The sequence below is a fragment of the Acanthochromis polyacanthus genome, chromosome 20 (assembly GCF_021347895.1).
Source record: "Acanthochromis polyacanthus isolate Apoly-LR-REF ecotype Palm Island chromosome 20, KAUST_Apoly_ChrSc, whole genome shotgun sequence".
NCBI classification, from domain to species: domain Eukaryota; kingdom Metazoa; phylum Chordata; class Actinopteri; family Pomacentridae; genus Acanthochromis; species Acanthochromis polyacanthus.
The window spans coordinates 17,992,249-18,007,212 of record NC_067132.1 but is presented as its reverse complement, the minus strand read 5'-3'; the positions used below and the strand labels follow the sequence as shown (position 1 = coordinate 18,007,212).

The following is a 14,964-nucleotide window of genomic DNA, read 5'->3' as shown; positions in this document are numbered from 1 at the left end:
CAGACAACAATTGGACACAGATGTGAGTGGAATTAGGCACAGTTTACAAAATGCTACACTTCACTTGTGTCTCTATACGTGGCCAAAAAAATGACGATTGCCAACGAATGCAACATTAAATAGACTGGTGTTTTTTTTGTCCTCAAAACATATGCATTTACACAATTGCTGCACATTTATACTGAAATGAATTAATATTAAGAATTACACAATGTCCTAATTCACTTTTCTGAACTTTTTGACATGCAAGAATAAATAATATCTTTCAGTGTAAATTTATCACAACTTTAACACTACAGAATTATTAAAACATATATCTACAGGAAATATTTTTAATGTACAACATTATTTTAATCATTATGTTGCATGTATGTATTTCTTTAAAAAATATATACTGTGACAGGATATTGAACACATTTCAGCTCAACATACAAATGAGTATTACGGCGAAAAATTATGAAAGCCCATGGTGCTTAACATACAATTTAGAATTTTGTGCTTCTTTGTAATTAAAAGCACAATTATTAACAGATGTGCTGTTTGTTGATGTGCAATTTGTCTCTCTCGTTTGGTTCAATCTGACATCGTGCTCCAGCAATTCACTCAATAGCTACATTAAATTTGTTAATACTGTGCTCTTCAACCTTCAAAATTATTTCCAGAAGGCCACTTTGCCTTTGAGGGGCCATCAAACAAGATTTAAGGTGGACATTTTATCACAACCTGCCTACCACCGTGACCACTGCAGGACGGGAGAAACTTTACAAGAAAAAGATGAAAGAAAGTCCAAGTACAAATCTTAATGATTATATCTCTTTAATGGTTGTGATTTCTCATTTTATTTTATTTTGATCTACGCAGGATAGTGAAAAGAAGAGATGCTAAAATTGCATCCTTTATATTAGCTGTGCAAAGGGTTCTAAAGTATCTTGAGTATTTATTTTTTGTTTTATAAAAAAATTCATCAATAAATTTTAGCTGCTTTGTAGAGAGTACAATGCATCGATCGCTTTAAATATTTTTTTTCGTGTTCACGCTTACAACTGAGCAGCTTCCTTATTATTGTGCACAGCGTAAGCATCCACACAAGTGGATTTTAGTGATTGAGGACCTGTAATGGCAATCATCAGAAAGCTCACAAAGCTTATTTCCTGATCTTTCAACCACACATTTCACATCCAAACAGTGGCGTGTTAACAAAACAACACCCCACAGTATTTACTAAACAGCCCCTGTCCACTAATCGCCCAGTATGGGCTACTTAATAGGAGGTCCCTTATTACCTTCTTCCTTCTCTTGTACTCCCTCTCCACTTTTCTATCTTCTTCACTAATAGTTGAGTGAGGCTGGATCAATTAGCCCTCTGTGTCTTTCACCATTTTCAATCTTCTCTCTGAGAGAGGAGGACAAGGGCTTGGCCGGCTAGACACATCCATACGGAAGGCATCAGTCCTTGGGCAAACAATGCCACCGTCACCACCGAACACTCCTGCTTGTACACACTGCTGCTACACATGCATGGAGCGCTGCAGCCAGCCAGAGAGACCCTGATCTCTCCCTGTGTAAAACAAATACACAGTGTAAACAGCCCCAAATCAGCCTGCTCATTATCTGTTAATTGGATAAATAAGGTTATTGTGTGTGTGTGAATGGCTGCAGCAGGCACACACATTGTCATGTTTGCCTACATGAAGCAGAGGCCACTTTGCAAGCAGTCTGGCTCACTAGCCTATCCTAAATCTCTATTTCCTCTCTTTCATCAACACACACCTTTCTAAACACAGAAAAGGGCAGGCATGTGAAAATGACAGGAATTAGAGGGTGAAAAAGGAAAGAGGAAAAATTTCTCAAAGATAAAAATTCCCTTTATGCACACACACCAGTGAATAATTCCCTGACTTGTGATGTGAGCCTCTGATCATACACAGAACATTAAACGAGAACATCCTTCAATTAGAGAGCCTAGTGATTACAGCGGGTGAGTCATCTTCACTACACGTGAAATACTGGCGAGCGGAGACGCAGCACGGCCGGGAGTCAAGGCCTGTTGTCTTGGTCAGACACTGAGAGCCTCTCAGGTCTCCCTGCAGCATTCCGGGCCTCAGCAGATGGCATTAGATGTCAGCTGCTTTAACTGTGTTGGTTTTGTTTGTTCTGCCAGCAGAAAAGGAACTACTGCAGAGACAAGCATGTTTTCCTTGTCTGATCAAATATGTAAACTGGGCCAAGCAAAAGACGATCCAGTTTTTCGGAGGTAAATTTGGATATATTTACATTGATGATATTATTTTAAATTCTAATAAAGGGGTGTGTTTTTTGGCAGATTATAAATGCAATTTTTATCATAAGTCCAGAAAAATTAGATGTCATTATTTTTAAATTGCAAATTACTAGCAATGAATACAGAAAAATACATCACTTTTCATACATCATTTATATTTACAACTGAACATTTTTGTAAACAGACTTGACTGAAAATTTGTAAACCTAATTACGCTGCACGTGTTATAAAAGCAGAACAGTGTGGGATTTTTTTTTTAGCAATTGTCAGATATACAGCTCTAAATAATGATTTGAATGCCATCATATTACAAATTTAAATACACTTTTTAAATAAGGATATAAGCTGGGTTTACTTTCACTTAAATTAAAAGTAGACATTCATCAAGAGCAATTGTTTTTTTTAAAGCTATTTATCTATCATCTTTCCTAAATTGCAGCTGCCATGTGAAGATTAAAGCCTTCCTCTTGAGTTAATATGACCATTTATTATATTTTTTTGGAAAAGGTCAACAGCAGTACATTTACTGAAATAACAGAGATATGAAAGGTGCTGTTTTAAACTCTAACAATTAATGACAAGAGTAGGCCAGAAATTAAATTGTTATTCAAACCCCATTGTAAATAGAAATGCTTTAAATGAGTTGTGTGCACAAATAAATGCTAAAATAATTTATGAAAAAAAGAGCTAATTACACACACACACACACACACACACACACTAAAATACTAGACAAATCAAGACAGGACAGTTAGCGAACCAAGATGTCACACATGACATAGAAATTAAAAGTCATACTCACTACAATTATGGTTGAATCCCTGTGTGTTTATCCCTTCTTATGTCTTCTTTCTAAAAAAAAATCTTCTAGAGAAAGATCGTTCAGTCCACCAGAACAGGCAGCAAACTTTCTATCATAGTTCTCAGGAGTTGGTAGAATCTGTAGCACAATAAATGTAAACTACAAGACTACTTTTTTCTTTTTCATTTTAGGTGTTGGAACCCATGGAGCCCCGCGCGGTATCTCAGGAGACTCAGTCCTATTGAGAAAGAGAGTTGTCCGATTACTGCTTCAGGCAGTGACTAGTGAGTGTCTGAGGAAGAGGGAAAAAAAGAGAGAGAGTGAGAGAGAGCAACGGAGAGGGAGGGAGGGAGGGAGGGAGAAAGGCCGTGAACGAGGGAGGGAGAGGGAGGCTGCTGCCGTTTGAAAAAGCAGAAAAGTTGCTCGGTGCTCTCACAGGAAGACTTTGGGTCTGGAGGAGGCACGGGGGAGTTGTGCCTCACACCAGCTCCCCATATGTCATTCACTCACAGCTTTAAGCAATAGAGTTCTCTCCAGATTGTATCAGTGGAGAGTAAGACAATGAAATGGCAGATCTCTCCACTGGCCTGCCCGTCCACTGGAACACCAGGCTCTGCTCACACACCCTGAGGGCTCACACTTTTCTTCTCCCCCCTTCTCTCTTGTTTTTGTTATGCTCTTTTTTCTTCTCCACCACAAACCACTTTTTTTTTCTTGCTCTTGTGAGCCTTGGGTCATTGCTGGATTTCTCGCTGTCATATAAGGACTTCAGAGGGTAAACAAGGGGCTGGGTCATTAGCTTAGGTGATGGGGAGCCAGAGGTTTAACAGCGGCCGAGAGGCTCGGCTCTGTCCGTCTCCACAGCACTCTAGTGGAAGTCCTCCGTCAACACATACACACAGCGTCTGTGTGCAAGGTAATGACTGCCTTCTGTCTGCTCCAGGTTATTATTTCAACTGTGTAAAGCTGCTACACAAGGCCATGCTGCTACTGATGAGCTCAAACTGGTGATTTATTCAAGCTGGTGATGAGGCTTGTACAGATTTTGCTTCAACATGTCATGACATTTTTTTTCCAATAAATTCTGTGTAAAGAATGGCTATGACATGAATGAACTGCTTAAAATTTGTTTTATTTCCATATAATAAACCTGTGGGTCAAATACCAACTGTAATACTGACAAATGATTACCAAGAAAGAGGAAATCATACATTTTCTACAGTAAAGAGGTGCTGAGAGAAAAAGAACACCCACAGCTAGAAGAATGGTGTGCTGTGTTAGTGGTTGGACTATGTATTCACTCTGATACCTATAACCAGCAGGTGATGATAAGAAATGAAAAAATGTCATGTGTGCCACTGAAAGAGCACATTCAAATCCTGATTATTATTACTATTAATTTCATTTTAATAAAGCTCAATTAGACAATTTGTTTTTGATCAGCTGTAGAGTTCACAGCCCTTACTGAAAGCAGGTCGACACCAACCGGCCTCCAGTAGTCAACGAGGAGCTGACAGAAATAGATCCGAGCTGCACTACTGATTTAAACACACCGCAGTAATAATGTGGACGTGCTTGAAATGCAAGTGCTGCCTCCTTTTCCAAACCGACTGCCCACAGGTAAATCCATAGGATCACCTTACAATATCAGGGCATGAAATATATTGCACATTGAACAGATTCTTGATAACTCAATTGACTAATAGATGCTTGGGGACTCTCAGGTAACTATTTCTAATAGCAGAGGGGTACACGTGCCAATTAAGTTACTGCATTTATTCAGTGGCTCTCTGTTTCAATAAGCAGCTGTATAAAATTAGATCGAGACGTAATTTTGCAAGTGAGTTATTTTCAAATTGCACAGTATAATTACCCAGAGTTGTTTACATCTCAGTGAATAAACTCAGATTTTCCTCATACACTCCTTCATGCACTGCTGTATGTTGTGTTTTGGATCAAAGTTCCAATCAACTTAGCAGTTTAACTGGGAATGACTGGTGATTACCTCACAATTTTCATGTTCCACAGCATTAGATTAAAGGGTGTTAAATGCAAAGAATCTCATCTGAAAAAAAAGAGGCCAAATTTTGAATTTTAAATTGTCAACATCAGTTGTTGAATTTGTGAATGAAGCTTAAAAAGATACACTAACATATACTATTAAAAAAATCAAGATGTGTAAATTAACACAATAAATTTACCTTCTGTACAACGATAAAACTTGGAACCTTTAATATCTGCCAAATGGCAGCTTAACAAAAGATGCACTGATACCGTTCAACTGACATCAGCGCTAAAACGCCACTTGCCAAAAACTATATCAAGTAAGAAATTTGAGAAGTGAGCTAAGATTAAATGTGAAGCCGTTCTTTATTAAGGATTATCTTGATGGGACTCAATGGTCTTCATGTGGGGTTGCAGGGATGCCTGCCTGCAATTTAGAGTGAAGAGAGATCTGTACTGTCCTCCACTGCCAATAGGTTATCCACTCAGCTTCTCACACACATGGAAATAGACTCAATTCCAAACGGCTGATTCAGTTCTTGAGATAAGGAATTGAGAGTTAATGTAAATCTAACTGGAATCCTTGTACTTGCGGTTCAGTTTTTCCTCTGTTGTTTCACAAAGGAGAATATCTCAGTAAAGTGAGTTTACTTATCTTGACAAAGAATATATAAACAGTGTGAAAGGAACAGGAACAGTGTGACAAGGGATCAAGTGGTACGGATGAAACTAAATGCTAACACCTTGGTGACACAGTTGCAATATTTTCATATGCATATGCTGCAAACCTGTTTAGGTAGAGCTACTACAGTGTTTATACAATGTCACACATTGGGGGGATCAAGTTCCTTTTTTGACATACATCTCAGCAGAGCATTACATTCAAAACCTTTCCCCAAGAAGGGAAATCTGAACTTGGGATAACTTGCGATAAAATAACAGTTTTATATATTTATACAGGCATTACCGGGTGAAGTGTTCACCTACTGACTACGGACAAAGTATGAAAAACCTTGACTATACAAACCTCCCACCTCCAACCTTGCCCCTGACTCAAGTGGCACATTAAGTTTGCTGGAAGGCAATTTGTCAAAGAGCACGGCAAGTGCTAGGTACTGGATATTCCTGAGTTATTCAATGTGCGTAGTTTCCTGTTCAAAACACCCAAGCAACACAGAGTGACAGATCCTTGGTAAAGCAAAGCTACACATATGACTAAAGGAAATTCAAGATCATTTTCTATACTATTCCATTCCTCCTCTCTTTCCGCTGCTTGTGTTTTCATGTGAACTCTGTAATACTAACTTCAAAGCAACTTGCATAGCAACAATGACAGCAATCAGAGCCAAAACAAAAAACAACCAATGCCACTTTGAGGACCAAAAACATGTTACCTTGATTTTAGCATGTCTTTCTGCATGCAGTATTCAAGTATATGCAATGTAACATTTACCCATCTCCCAGGCTTTCATTAAACTCTAAAGAGAATCTTTGATGATGATAAGTTGTCACCACAAAAAAAGATTTTGACAGCGCAGACAGATAATTTTGAAGTCCCTCAAGGTAAATTAGTAGCAAGTCAAGCACTTTCAAGTGGTGAATGAAAGTTCCGAGTGAAGCCTGAATTCCTTATAAACAAACATCAGGTTGGCCTGCCTCGCTGAGGAGTAGTGATAAAAGTAAACACAGCATACCTCAACATGAAAATACATTGGAGCTTTCCTCCACAGAAAGCAAGGAACAAAGGAAATGGTTAACCTCAGTGGACGTCACAAAGTTAAATTAACGGAGTGACCTTATTGTTGCAGCCATTTTGGTTCCAAACAAAACAAGGAGAACATGTTTTGAATTAAGTAAAATACCCACTTTTCTTACGAACAAAATATAGCAAGCACCCGTCAGCTCGGCCAGTCTCTTGCAGGAATCTTTGAGGATTTACAAAAGCAATTACTGTATTTTGTAGTTGTCACAGTGAATGCTAACTAATATGTAGTTAAACACTCTCCACGGACACATTTGCCCTTGAATATACCGAGAGAGACAAGTGTACTTTATGACCAGTGAAGCACACCTGGGGAAAGTCTATGAGGACCCTGAAAATCCTCAGACAGATACTTTATTGCTCTCCAGTGGCCCCAAAAAAGCCAAACAAGCACACTTGAGAGACCTATTACTCAGAATGAGACCTCACTATGGCTCTAAGTATCACCGCAGGCGTTACACATAGAATATATGTTCTGTTGAAAGATAAATTAATGAGAATAAATTCAGCTTTTAAGTCACTTAAATGTGGTTTGTTTAATACATCAAGATTCAAACTTTTTTTACATCTGAATGGATGAACATAATTTTATAGTATTTTTAACGTAAGAAACATTTAAATATAAAGCTTACAAGTCTTAAAAATATATGTCACTTCAATACAACAGTTAAAAAACTGAAATGTGTGGTGAAAATTAATCTTGTACGGTTTAATGCTGAAATTATTTAAAGTTATGTTTTTCACTCAACAAGCTAGATTTCAGCACTACCAAAAATTGTATAGAACAGTTACAGTACAGATGATATGACTTTTTTTGACACACCATTTAGAGTTCGCACTAATTAATTAATTGCCTTTGTGGTATAAAAAAATAGGGCTCAACTAAATATCTGAGACCAAATTAAGTGTTTGCATATCAATGTACTCATATTAAAATTTGTGTCGATGTAGAAAGCAGGGTAATTGCACTACGGGTTTTCTCTCTCTTCTTTTAAGATGCTTTTGCCAAGTCTCAGTAGTTTAAAAACCAGTTGAATGAATGGCCCTCAGCCTCCACCAGTTTTTACCAAAAGAACATAAGGTTTCAGACTGTATAGACTCAGCTACACTGCATCAAACACATAAGGGATAACTGCTTTCATATGCTTTCCCTCTAAATGCAATCGCAAGCAGTCAGAACAAAAGAAACATAAAGTCTTAAATTTATGTTATTTTGAATTTTGAGTAATGTTTTAACTTTGGTTCACTAAATAGAACAAATACATTTTCACTTTTGAAGTTGTCCACTATATAAAAATATACAACTAAGCACAGAAACAATTATCAGCATTCCTGTGCATCCTTACCCTGATTTTATAAACTCTTATTCTGAGTGTAAATATAACTACTGAGCAATCTAAATTCACAAGTTCAGAAGACATCAGTGCTACAAAGGTAATGGTAGTAAGTGGATAGTGTGACTTGTGCAGCATACTGGTAGTAAACTGGTATTCTGGTTTAAGGAGAGAGCCTCACAAGCAACACTACTAAATCTAAATCAGCTGCACCCTAAAATACCAGTATGTTTGGTAATAAATTTTCAGCACCCCTCTAATGGCAGCATTTGTCAGGGTTGCCCCAACTGTCTGGGACTGGCTTCTGACTTGTGCAACCCAGGCGGCCAGAAATGTGGCACTCCCCGTCTCTTCCACAGCTGCCCAGGTCAGCAGAGCGTTGGGGGCCAGGCCACTGATCTGCAGGCTTGGCTCACAAGAAGAGGGGTGGGGCCACTGGTCATCACTGACACTAATGTTCACCACAACACCAACTCCCAACTGGTTAGCGCACAAAATGCAGAGGTTATGGACATAACTGCTGCTTTGCAACCCCACCCCCTCAGGCTGGCTCCCTGTCTCCCTCCCTGACTCACTTACCAAACCCCCCACTAGTCCAACCACTGTGACATTTGTGAAGCCAGGAGTCCACATAACAAAAACACATTAGGCAAATGTCTGGGGTCAAACGTCTGTTTGAATTGGCCAGATGAAAGACACTTAGATTGGGTCTGTGCCATGCTGCTTAGTGACTAAATACAGTTACAAAAGAGGCAGTGCTCTGCAAGCCAGTGGTTTCTCTTACTGACAGAATATGCTTCCACATTCGAGTTATGGTGCTGTGTTTGCCAAGGGACAATACAAGAGCACAGACATGGATATTTAAGCCACTGGCATTATCAATCAGCTATCTATCTTACATAAACAAAACTGAAATACCACAGCCTGGAAAATAATTTATATTTAACCTACATCTACATTTGTTCTCAAAGAAGGAAGTGCAAGTGAACACAGCTTGGATACTTGCAGTGATGAATGGGCACTGCCATTGGACACCAGCTTTCAGTAATTTTTAACTCCTGGACAGACTTAACAGCTGGGCTTATCTGTCTGCCCTGCCTTCTTCTGCATGTGCACATATAAAAAAAGCTGAAGCTTGGATTATCCAGGCACCAGTCACATATTTTATACAACAGCAGGAAACATGCTGAGCTGCACAATTTTCTAAGCCTAGAAGACAGTGTGAACTATTAACGGCTTGCTGAACTTGAAGATACTTCCAAACATGCCAGAGTCAGAGGGACTTTAAGAATGGCATGAAGTTCTAAAATAACCAATGGGATAAATACAGTTTGAAACTATGTGAGAGGACTGCTGACGTATATGCTAATACCTTACCCAGAAGTACTTTTTGGTGGCTTCTGTGCATGTGTCTGGTACTTGTTCTTGCCGTCCTTATGAGTAAGGGAGACAGCCTTTCATTTATTATTTTTCCTAGAGAACTACTGCTGCACTATCAACATCCAATGGACAGGAAGAGCTGTCTAAGTTACTTTACATACGAAAAAACAAAGACTCTATCATCTAAGTGAGAAGAGACCTAAAGGTTCTAAACCAGGAGGAAACAACAAATATATAATTCACTTAAACTGCAAACATTAGTTATAATGCCAGTCAGCTGAGACTTGAGATTTTAAACTTCCTGATGCCGTTCATTCTCTACAAATATATCATGGAGAAAGACATCAACAGAGGTCAATGATATGCCATGTTTGTTTCCTCTTGATGTGTTCAGAGCAGCAGTGGCCCCGCTAAAAGGTGACTTCCCCTGTGAGGAAATGGAATTTGCAATTCACTCCTTACAGAACACTCTCCCTTTGTGCCTGTGTGAAAACATGCTCTATCTTGTTTAGCCAGAACTGATTTGAAGAAAAACTATCTCATATTTTACAGATTTCTCTATTAGTATCCCAAATAAATGCAGAGTATTTCTCTGTGTACAACATGTGACCAAAAACTATAGTAACACCATACTTTTCTCTAAAAAAAGGATGCTGAAAATCAGTTTATGTCCATTGGAACGGCACTGAGTGCAAGAACAACTTTTAATATCTGGCATTGTACATTTTTCTTGAAAACACGAGTAAGACTTTACAGTACAAGCTGCATTCATACAAGGAAGCAACAAATGAACTATAACAGAAGAGTAACCACAATAATAGTGTTAAGAATGGACGTGAAGCTGAAAATGTATCGCGAGGTCAGATTTATGTGCATTAAAAAGCTTTAAGGATGGGAAAGGTTGATTGTTAGTTGAGTTAACGTATCGAGTCCATAAACTAAATGAATTCCTATTGACATCTCACCTCTTTTAAAGGTCCATCTCATTCTATCTATTGAGTAGCTTCCTTCAATCTTATTTGAGGACTCAAACATTTCTTACTGGAAATTTGATTATAAAGAACAGAAACGTTTTGCCTTATAAAATGTATAAATTTGGCAATGGCTACAATTACTGAACTGAATTTTGAAAATGGAACAAAAGCAATTGCAGCAATATATATGCACTAAAGGTGTATGCAAAGGTAGTAATTATGGAATATACAGTATGTTTCCTTTATTTCATGCAATTTAAAAAAAAAAGTGAAATGTGTTCATTTAGGATTGAACAAACGATATTACGATGGACTCTATATGCCGTGTATAAAGACTCCGCATAAAAGCGAGAGACAGATTTTGAAACCTTAGTTAAGCTTGCTTCAGCTGCCAATTGCCTGTAGGGAGATCTCTTCTTGAACTCTGTACTCGACACCTTTGATAATTCATATACCTTTTCAACCTTGTGAATCAGAGATACATTATCACTGTAATATGGAAGGTTCCCTGATTAACCTTTTGATAGTCGGATGCAGTGAATGGAGACGTGATGAACTGCTCGGGACCTCTGATGATGAACTTATGATTCATCAATACCAGCAGATCTGTAGGTCTCTGCTCAAACCGCAAACAAAACCACAACAAAGAAATTCCGGTCATCCGGGGCATTGCCTCTGACTCCAAAATAAACATTGCGTTTGTTACAAGGATCCGCTTCTGCACTGAGGGGGGAAAAGCAGACAGTGGGAAAACAGGGAAGAGTGTGAAGCTTTCTTCCTCTTGACTTTGTGACTCAATTGCTGAAGCCCCAGGTGTTTTCTGTTCTCAAAACATCCAGTCAACTCTTGACTTTTAGTCCATCAAACCAGCAGAAACTTTATGTCTTCTAAATAAATGAATAAAATAGTTAGTAGCGCTTTCTGTGGCTACTACTACCAGCTAGATAGACCTATAAATAGCTCACCAGCCTACCATGGAAACAAACAACCGCATAGCCTCGGATCAGTTACAGGAGTAACAACTTTTTATAGGTCACGAAAACTTCCAGTTGCCTAGGAAACAATGTGGAAGAACAGTGTACTTTTGGATGCGGAACAGGTAATACTGGTCAGGGCAATTAGAGGGCCTATTTTGCTGAATGGGAGATATCAGAGAGCTGGCTTGGGGTAATTGAAGGGTTTACTTATTCACTGGCCACGGACTGTTCTGCTCATGCTGCACCTGGGCTAAAGCACCTTGAACAACTCACAATGGGAAGAAATGCCTGTTTGTTTTCTGTAAGCTGGGGGGAGTATCTGGTGGAAATCTGTCAAAGGATGGGTGGTTTAACAAAAAGCCACTTTCTGAATATTGATTTTCCTTTTGACTTGGATAATATTGTTCATTCTATAGTCAAGCTTAAATGTAAAGTAGTGACTCTAGTCTGGATAGAATTGCGCCCAGAGTATATTCTTTTGAGCTTGAAACTGTTACCTTGTTATATAAGCTGCGTGTATGTTCACATCTTGTTTTGTGTCTGCTTTAGAATATGTGTGGAGTATCACAAGCTTTAACGTCTACTTTCTTGGCAAAGCAAGATGCTTCCAACTGTCTTTATATTGTTTCTCTGCAGGCTTCTTTGTAAGCCCTTTTCCTCCCACTGCATTTGCCGTGAATATCTACAATACTATCACATCTGGGTTAAAAATCTTTCTTGTTACTAAAATCCCGTAGGCCAACCTAGATTCACAGCTGTGACTCTTAGAGAAGCCTGACCCATCCATTGCATGATGACTATGCAATTTACAAAATTACAAGCTAGCTGAAACCCTGCCCTAAAGAAGCCCCAGACTCTGACTGAATTATTAATCAACTATTGATGAAGGCCTGATAAATGCACCCAGCTCACCATCCCAATGACATTCTTGTCTCCTGCCCTGAGCCACTTCTGCCGCTCTGTCTGCCTATATGTTTCTGTCAGTTGATACAAACCTTATGATGTGAAATGTGCTCATTTAAATTACAAAAGGCAACTGTTTTCTACAATGTATCATCTTACAGTTTTCAATGTGCTGCTATCTCCGCTGCCCGGGAACTCAAAAAAAGCACATTACCAAGCCAGCTAATTACAGTTTCACACAGTGTGACAGTTAACAATCTTCCCCTATTCTGTTGGCCAGACACCAAAGTCTTCTAATGTGCTCACACAAGGGGAATCAACATGCCAGTCTAATGGAGGTAAACCAACATCAGCAGGGAATTACTGGCATAATTTTGATGCCTTAGGTATTAATATAAAACCCATCAAACTTTAAGCAACTGAGGAGAACTTTATTGTATATTTGAGAAAAGGAAGGCTATGACTTATTCACAGTGTGTTCAAAACCCTTTGAAAAAGCATGAATAAACACACAAAGTGAATGCACAATACTACACAATTATTCTGGGTATATTCATTTATCAATATAATGTACATTATCACATGACAGTCAAGCACTTTAGCAGCCCCTCTGCCTGACCTCTGGGCCTGGCCGTCCATATCTCCACCAACAGTACCTCTAGCAGCTGCAGAGCACTTAATAAATTGCACCTTTAACAAAAGGAAAAGGTGATGAATTGAAAAATGTTTAGCCCGTTCATGCATTATTAATGCAGCCTCTCCCTCAAATCGGCTGCTGATAAATAATTAAAATTAATCTCATTATGGGAGTTTTCATTATAGGATAATTTAATTAAATGAAAGCCCAAGGACCTCTGAGGGCCCTGAGCCACTAGGGCCCCATGCCCTACTCCTCTAATGGGTCGAGGACAGGAGAGTGCACTGGTAATGCACAGGAACCCATAAATTATTTAATAGATCCCACTAAGTAAGGACAGATCAATGATAACTTGTCATCTCATCAATGTGTTGAAAGCATTCCAGAGCCCACTGCAGAATAAATCCCAAAACTGGAATAGAAAAATATCGGCACACACGTTTAGAAAGTCTGTGAACTTGTAGGCACATACACAATTATTGTATGTCAAGAAATGTCACTTACTCTCATTTGTGGATAGAGCTACAAATATTGTTTATTTGTGCATATTGAAATGCAATACCAAATAGACAAAACCTGTGCATTTTACTGATAGGAAAACAATGGAGGGCAGGAAGTTGAAGGATAAAATGAAGAGTAAGACTTTCTGTCTATTGCCCACCATACAGTTTAGGTTCAACTTGCTCCAGTGCAAATGGTGAAGGGTACAAGGTGTACATCTGATACCAAACAATAAATGATATCAGAGTCAAATGGGAGCCATTAAAGACTTTCTTGGTGAAGGAGAGGGGGGGCTGAAGAGGAAGAGGGTATCTAGGTTTGTCTTGTCTTCAGGAGCACTTAGGCACTCTAATTATTACATCGCAGTGAAGATGCACTCATCTAGCTCACACTGAGACGACTTAAGCTGCTATTTCACCACACATGTATACAGTTCTCAGCTAAATGTATATTAAATGTATATATATATACATATGATATATATATATATATATATATATATATATATATATATATATGATATATACACTTTCATGTGTATCTACTAAGCCAGTAAATGTCTTTGATCAAAAATATTTATTCAAGTTGAGGTGGAAAATCAATACAAGTACATAATAGCAACAATTAAGTCTAAAATAACAACTCTCAAAAGGTTTGCATTTTTAATTTTAAACAGATCACATATTGGGCATGCAAAGAGACTTTGCAGAATTTTGTTGCCGTATTGTTATCGTTTTGGGATAATAAATCAGCATGTAGTTCAAAGGTTGCCTATTAGGCTCAGCTAAGGGTCCATTATAGTATTTCAACATCCTAATACAGGTTTACAGGAGCTGTTAAATTTTTTTCTGTAATTAAGCCCAGCCTAGTCTGAAAGTCAGCACTTCTACTCCTGATAAAATACATTACGCCACTTTCACAATCAAAAGAATGATCAATAGATAGAAGTTTTAGTGAGGATATGGTAAAAATGTGCACCTATATTTTCATAAATACCAGGCCACAGTGTCCTTCTGGCAAAAAAAACTTACATTTTATTTTGGTCTTATAATATCGATGGAGTTTATTTATGTCTACTCGTTGCTCTTTTTCCAACACTTTTTACTATGTACACAGTGTGAACTAATAAATACCTGCACAAATGAGGTTCATTTTCCCTTTAATATTAGAACTTTATGACCTAAATTGATGGGGCTTTTTTTGTTCTCTTCATACTAGATTTCCAAAACATCTCAAAAGTTTTGATATAGTCCAATGAGGGAAGAAATTGGTCAGAAAAAGTGGTAGGATTTGACCCAAGGGTCAGGTTTGATGACTGTAACTGTAATTCTTTAAAGTCAGTGTTATTACTTAGACCCTACTATCACTGCCAGACTTAGAAATGAAATGAATGTCATTATTATTATTAT

At 38.3% G+C, this 14,964-nt stretch overlaps 1 protein-coding gene across 14 annotated transcripts in view; it reads right to left on the bottom strand.

Annotated features, from left to right (window-relative positions):
- The window catches only part of eya1 (EYA transcriptional coactivator and phosphatase 1), a 40,154-nt gene extending 36,759 nt beyond the window's left edge, over positions 1-3,395 (bottom strand). For 10 of the 14 annotated variants that reach the window (XM_051940551.1, XM_022195019.2, XM_051940557.1 and 7 more), the window contains exon 1: positions 3,084-3,394. The gene's annotated coding sequence lies outside the window, so the exon portion shown is untranslated. Of the gene's footprint in view, positions 1-3,083 lie in introns of all 14 variants that reach the window. The other 4 variants (XM_051940554.1, XM_051940555.1, XM_051940558.1 and 1 more) reach the window with 1 other exon arrangement.
- Positions 3,396-14,964: the final 11,569 nt, after the last annotated feature.